Source organism: Hemicordylus capensis, chromosome 5 (assembly GCF_027244095.1).
Source record: "Hemicordylus capensis ecotype Gifberg chromosome 5, rHemCap1.1.pri, whole genome shotgun sequence".
Taxonomy (NCBI): domain Eukaryota; kingdom Metazoa; phylum Chordata; class Lepidosauria; order Squamata; family Cordylidae; genus Hemicordylus; species Hemicordylus capensis.
This window is the reverse complement of record NC_069661.1, coordinates 53,105,829-53,113,415: the sequence shown is the minus strand read 5'-3', so window position 1 is coordinate 53,113,415 and position 7,587 is coordinate 53,105,829. Positions and strand designations below refer to the sequence as shown.

Here is a 7,587-nt window from a genome sequence, read left to right as displayed (position 1 = left end):
GCCAAAAGTGGCTGCTATCCCCTGAACTCTCCTCCTAGCTGCCCAATCCCATTACCAAAGCCCAGCCTGGCTAACACTGTTCCCACTGAGATCCTTCACTGGACGCCTCTGCTACACGAAGGAGATTCATTGCCACCTGAAGCCAATCCTGGCCGAAGAACGCTCCTTGGAGCTCTCCACAACACATTTATTCAGCCAGGAAATGAATGTGTTGTGAGGGAGGAGCTGCGCTGTAACAAGCATTATGATGCTCTCCTCTGTGATTGGCTGGCGGAAGCAGCCAGCACAAGGCAAGAAAAACAGCCCCTGTCCTGGCTTTCCCCAGGCAGGGAGCAAACCAACCCTATCCGACAGCCTTCAGCATCGGGTGAAACAGCAGAGTTCATATGAATGGAACCTAATCTCACAGAAATGTACATGTGCAATACTCAGTTCCCACAAAATGCTCTGTTCTTACAAAATACATGGTAAGAATATTTATGTATGATAAAGGTTTATTCCAATATCATACCATATGTGAGTTCACCATATATTGTGTATGAATTGTGTCCACCAGGATTGTGTATGAATTGGTCCTCACAATTAATACAATATGCAGCTAAATCAACAGCTTGCTATATCATCAAGTTTACTTTTAGGTATATAGAATTAACATCTTCTCAGTCCTTTGGCTGTGTCCTGTGAAGTAAGCTATTGCCTATGAAGAGTCATGTTGCCATAAACTAATTTGACTACTCTAAGGTGACATAGAGCTTTAGATTTAAATTTCTAAAAGGAAATTTACAATAATGTCCTTTGTACTTGATCTAAAAGTTCTTGAGACTTAAAATAGAAAATGTACAAATGAGTCTAATCCACTGACAATTCAATGTCTATTTAGCTGTAAAAGAGATTGAAACATTGGTAATTAATGTCCTGGGACGTGCACAGATTTGTAATTAATATTTGCTGACATATACTAATATGCCATACGGTCCAAATCACATTTCACATTTCCAGTAAAGTGAAAAGTGATTTGGACCGTATGTTTCCTGGTTTCTTAATTGGTAATCAGGCTCATTGAGGGCAAGATTTATATGCTGGAAAGTAATGCGGGGATAGTAAGGTAGAACACTGAGAAAGGGACATATTAGACAGAGTGTCTGCTTTCATGAGAAGGCTGCTTGTAATGACACATATGCATTCACTCCTGCAAGCCTGTCATTCACAGGATTATTGTAGAGCAGATGATGTGCTCAAGGGGCACACATACATAATTGTCACAGGAATTATTGTAGGGCTTCCCTTAGGTCATATAACAGGTGTACTGTAATCGAGCCTTAGCCATGAATGGGTTAAAAGTTCCTGAGACACCGTACTCTCTAATTGCAATATTTTGTCAATTGTGGGTGTATGAGTGTGGCAGTATGATGGGGCATTGTTTGTTGTTGTTGTTGTTTTAGAAGGGGATGCAAGCAGTGGTGAGTCAAGGTGGCTTAACCAGTGGATCTTGCAGACTGTTCATCCAAAAGGGATTGTTTCTTGCTCCAGTAAGTAGATAAATGGCTAACTGTAAACTGCTTTGGTAGCGCTCAAAGTATTAACTCACATGGTTTCAATCTGATTCAGCAAGAGTGGCTTTCTTCCTGGCAGAGCAAGTGAAAAAACCAAAGATGAACACATTGGCTGACATCCAGACTAAACTACCCATGAGTTTAGCCCTTTGGCCGACTAAGGGTAGGGTCCTAATCAGATATTTTGACATAATCCATACAGGTTGTATGTATGTAGGTATGTATGTATGTATGCATGTATGTATTTGACATATTTATTTACCACCCAAAACCTGGGTCTCTGTGTGGTACACAACAAAAACAACACAAATCAAACAAAGCCAAAAGTGATTAAAACATTAAAATCATTTTAAAACAAACATTAAAACGATTAAAACTGTAAATCTAATCAAAAGCCTGAGTGAACAAATGTGACTTCAGTGCCTTTTTAAAAGTTGCCAAAGATGGGGAGGCAATTATTTCAACAGGGAGCACATGCCAAAACTCAGGGGCCACAATGGAGAAGGCCCATCCCTGAGTAGCCACCACATGAGCTGGTGGCAACCGTAGATGAACCTCTACAGATGATCTCAGCTGTGAAATGGCTAGGGATCATTAGGAAGGGGATCTCATGCTAGGGATCATTAGGAAGGGGATTGAAAATAATACTGCTAATATTATCATGCCCTTATACAAAACTATAGTGCGGCCACACCTGGAGTAATGCGTACAATTCTGGTCATCACATCTAAAAAAGGACATTGGAGAACTAGAAAAGGTGCAGAAGAGGGCAACCAAGATGATCAGGGGCCTAGAACACCTTTCTTATGAGTCAAGGCTACAACACCTGGGGCTATTTCGTTTAGAAAAAAGACCACTGTGGGGAGACAGAGATCTATAAAATCATGTATGGTGTAGAGAAAGTAGATAGAGAGAAATTCTTCTCCCTCTCACATAACACTAGAACCAGGGGTCATCCTATGAAATTGATGCTTACCTCCTGTACTGCCACACCTGAAAGCTTTTCTTAGCAGTGTGCTGCAGTGGAGGATCGGCTCCACCACTAAGTTGACCTTCACACATGCATAGAGGCCATTTGCTGGCCATGCAAATGACCTCTGCCAGCTGAGTGGCAGAGCCGATCCTCTGCCAGAGCGGGTGCTGTCATCTTCTACTGGAAGGGGAGTTCACTAATGCGGGAAACAGATACACACAGAACCAATGGTCTGTATTGGTCAGTTATCACTGTCAGAACCCATAAGAGATTGTGAGCAGTAAGTAAGAATGAAATAAAATAATCAGATCTGCCTTTATACATATGCCACATAAATTCACTTTTGACTGCTATCTTTCTCCTGTGGTGAGATTTCTAGAGATTTTGGATTAGATTCTAGAACTATGGTGAATGTTTAGATTCTAGAACCGGTGGAAGTAGCCCTGCACAACTGCCCAGAAACTGTTTTAAGACATTCTGCAGCTATCTTTCAGCGTTGCACAGCAGCCTGACAGGTCCCTAGCAGAGTTGTGTGGAATGTTGGCCACTATTGGTAGGAAAAGCACAGCCAAACATTCAAAAGACATTTAGTAATTACTGAAAACCTTCAAAACTTAATGTCTTTTATCTTTGTCAGTCTGAATCATGTTAATTTCATTGAGTATGGAATGGGCACGGTGGCATTCTTAAATTGTGGTGGAACTGTTAATTTTCAGAAAGAATATGAGGTCAGGATCTTTGTGCAGCAAACTGAGCTATATTTTTTGTCTGATGAATCAACCATCTTGGATATGAGAGACTGTATGGCTTTTTAGCCTTACACTGTATCTTATACTGTGTTTCTAACTATGAAGGCAGTCTGTACTCTGAGACCACATTCCTGGGGATGAATTTGGACTCAAGTTCACTGAGTTGTATTAAACAGAAATCTAACCTTAAACTTTATAATAGAAAAGTCAGCTGTTTGATCCCCATGTTACTAATATGGTGGTAGTACTTTAAAAAGTCACCAATTACTGCTGGCATGGGTCATATCACAGGCTTTCATTTCATATATAATATTAAGAAAAGTCAGTAACAATAGCTTAGCTCTTATTACTGTATGAAATTTCCGCCTGTATCTTTTATGGTATTTTCTTCCTCCTTACATAAAAGCAGATGACAATCATTTGTGCTCTAATTACAAGCCATTTCCTTGTCTTTGACTTTGCCATCACAGTGTGATATGAAAGTGACAAATGCCATCTATAAGTAATATGGCATGAGACTTCACAGTTTCCTTATCAGGATAGTGTTTATAACTTGTTTCTAGGGATTTTATTAAAGGAGGGGCAGCAGAATTCTCATTATACTTTATTTTTGTGCTATTTATTAATACAAGATGCATTATTATTTGAAAAGTTCATTTTTGTTACTGTCCAACATTCTTGTAAACAACATTCTTCTTTAAAGGCCTGATCCATTGTCATGTTTCATAAGCATGTAATTGGATGAGATGTGGTGCATTGAACATACAATGTTTCCTTTTGTGTTGCATCAGCTTTGTGAGCCATCTTGGAAAGTTAGATCAGTGAAGCAAAATGGGTCAGCAGCATACTTCAGGAACAAATCGCTTGCATGGCATAGGTGACTCTGTTGTGGTAGGACTGAGAACATCTTGTGGCCACCTCCAAGTCATATATTTCAAGACAAGTCTACCCATGTGTATGATATTAGTAGTTACATTTTACAATGCACATAAACTGATAGATACCAAACAGTTAGATTAGATTTTATTTATTTATTTATTTATTTATTGAATTTATATACTACCTAATATAGAACTCTCTAGGTGTGTACAGAATTAAACCATAATGTAAAATATAACACATTTAAAATTCATTAAAAGATAAAAATAATAGATAAAAACACATTAAAATAAAATAAATGGTTTCAGTTAAAAGCCTGGGAAAATAGGTACGTCTTCAGGGTCCTCCTAAAAAAAACAGAAAAGAAGATGCTCTTATTTCAGCAGGGATCGTGTTCCAAGCACAGAGAAGGCCCAGTCCCGAGTTGCCACCAAACGAGTTGGCGGCAATCATTACCAGACCTCTCCAGATGATCTTAATAGGCAATGATCTTAATAGATGGATGAGTGTTTCAGAAATAAGCTGAGTGTCTTTCACCCAGATCAGGAAATAATTTATGTTATTTCCAAGAAGATAATTCAAAATTGGCCTACTTGACCTCCATACCTCTGAGCCTTCAAACCAACCCACCTTGTTTCTTTCCTTCCACTTTCTTACTGATCCATCCAGCTTCCATCAACCTTCATATGTCTCTCTCTATTTTCAGTCCAACTTATTGGTCTGCTTTAGCCTAGCAGAAGCAGTGGCAAACATCAGGGAGAGAGAAGGGAGAGAGGGAAGTTTCTCCAACTTTGCTTTACACTGCCTGGCACACTCTATACATATTGCAGTAGCCCTTGGACAAACTCTGTTCCGAAGGATGCTCATACTATTCTGGTGCATGATAAGTAGAATGCCAGACAGCAGAGATAGCAGAGACCTCCCTTCCCTTCCCTCTCCCTGAAGCTTGCCACTACCAACAGGATGCCGAGGAAAGTGTGGTTGAAGTGAAGGGGGAAGAGCTTTGAGAGTGGGGCTGGAACACAGGAGGTATGACAGTAGGCGGCTTGGAAGTGGGCTAGAAATGTGGGCTAGAACTGAATTCTTTTCCAACGGATTAAAATCCAAGCTGGTGAAGAATTCAAGGCTCATAATACTCACCTTGTAGTTGAGTCAAGCATTTAAAATGCCCCGAAACTGTGCTTGTACTTTAAAAATGGAATGTGAGCTTTGCAATGTCACTAACAGGAACACAGACCACCATCTGTGTGACTGATCCTAGCTATGCATTGAAAGCAATGCATAAAGCTGTAATAAGAGTTTCTGAATGAAAATCAATTTACTAGTATCCAGTTTAAAGAAATTGACCCCAACATGTTCTGAATTTCCTAAAGATGTCTTTGGCAGATGGTCATGAATATGCTTAATATGTAATAATATTAATTATGTCTTCACAGAGCAATGTCAGTCATAATTTCCCCTCATCACTCAGCTGATTTTGGATAGTTCTTTTCTCTACATACTGTATGTCTTAAAGAAAACCAAGCACAAAGTTGGCACACAGAAATTCCGGACCTCCCAATTCAGTTCCATAAGTTACTTGGGACAGATTCATGTCTGAAGGTTGGTATATTTCAAGGACACATGTGTAATAGTAGTTCTCCCCTTTACTATTCACAAATTTAAGAATAGGAAAAGGTAATATCAGTTGCAGCCCTTATAGAAAGGGTTAGAAATAAGTTATTAGTGATAATGAGTGAACTTCCTGTGGTTTTTCTCAAAATTAGCTCAGTATTTATGAGCTTCCTTAGTGAACCTGTTGGGGGGAAAAAGAGTTATTCTAGCTTGTATCGTTGGTGCATGGTTTTTCTTGCTTTATCATTCTCATATTGCTCCCTGGGAACTGTGAGTTTGTTTAACCTGTTCTTCAGTGAGTCCACAGCCTCGGCCATGTGGGTGAGCTGCTTTGAAATTCTCTCCATCTCTCCCCCCCCTCTCCCCAAAAAAACAAAACAAAAAACCCACAGCCTACATCTGAGAGCAAGAGATTTTACTTCGATCTAGGAAGAGGACAACAACTGCATTAAAAAATTGAAAGTAACAATCAGGAGAAACAGTCCCAAATAAAGGAGATACAAAACAAAAAGCTGTTTGGTCATGTGGTCCAATCACATAGTTCACAGCTATCCATAAGAAAAAGACACTAACATTAAAGAACTTAAGGTTGTGTGCTTGAGCTGGCTTTGGGTATGGATCAGGATATCTGGTGTATATGGAATCCCAAGCTGAAGGAGAACTTCTGTGGAAATGGCACTTCATTGATAATACAGGTAGGTACAATGAGTAGGACAAATATATCGAAAGAAACAGGCAAATAAATATTTCAGCAACACTGTATTAGATAAAATAATTCTCATATGACTTCCCGGTCACTACAAACTTGATACATCTGGATATCTCAGAACAATTTTACACACTAGGCTCATCCACACAATTAATAATGGCGCAGCAGGGAAATGATTGACTAACAAGCAGAGGGTTGCTGGTTTGAATCCCCGCAAGTACTATATTGGGCAGCAGCAATATAGTTAGATGCTGAAAGGCATAATCTCATGCTGCATGGGAGGAGGCAATGGTAACCCCACCCCTCTGTATTCTACCACAAGAAAACCACAGGGCTCTGTGGGTGCCAGGAGTAAAAATCAACTTGATGGCACACTGTACCTTAAGGAGAAGCCGACAACTAGTGTTCCCTCTAACAGGGATTCCCAGATGCTGTTGACTACAACTCTTATAATTCACAGACTGTCAGGAGCTTGTCCATCCAGTGTCCACGTCAAGGTCGCTGTCGAGGTCGCAGGCAGCTCCTTGAAGTCCTCCCCAGTCCTCAAAGAAAACACAAGAGAATACTTTACTACAGTATCAGATTCAGATACCTCCCCCGCAAACTCAGTCCACTAACCAGAGAGGATGGTTCCAGAGTAAAAGGAGTCCAAGGTGTTCCCGGGGGAGGCGTTGCAGCTAGGGCAGCTGTCAGGACTCAGTCAGGTAGCAGAGTAGCAGCAGGAAAAGCTTGGGTCTCTAGAGGCCAACACGAAGCTGGGGTTTCCTCTGAGTCGGAGGCTTGGCTGTAGCAGGCTCCAAGAGACTTGTTGCTTCCAGCATTTAGCTGCAGCCTTCGGACTTGATTTATAGTAGGGCTTAATTGCTCTCTGCCATCAGCCAGCTGACACAGAATCAGGATTTATCTGGTTTGTAAAGCAGGTGTCTGCTTCTCCTGAGTTCTTCCACCTGATGTCTGTGTCTCATCAGTCTTTTCTCACAAGAATGCAAAGGTGCTTCACCGTTTACCTCAGTGTTCTGATCTCCATTCCCTGTCTCTGCTACCTCTGATGGTCCTGGTTGTCCTGAAGCTTTGACTGGACCTGCCTTAGGTATCTGCTGTGGGCTGACA

The 7,587-nt window shown here is 40.7% G+C and overlaps 1 long non-coding RNA gene across 2 annotated transcripts; it reads left to right on the top strand.

The window, feature by feature from the left end:
• The first annotated feature begins 300 nt into the window (after positions 1-300).
• On the top strand, positions 301-6,274 carry LOC128328502 (uncharacterized). Of its 2 annotated transcripts, XR_008309259.1 has the most exons (5): positions 301-467; positions 1,443-1,529; positions 1,633-1,716; positions 5,591-5,756; positions 6,161-6,274. It is a non-coding gene; the product is annotated as an uncharacterized LOC128328502 (long non-coding RNA). The 2 variants fall into 2 exon arrangements; XR_008309258.1 differs by lacking the exon at positions 1,633-1,716.
• The last annotated feature ends 1,313 nt before the right edge of the window (positions 6,275-7,587 follow it).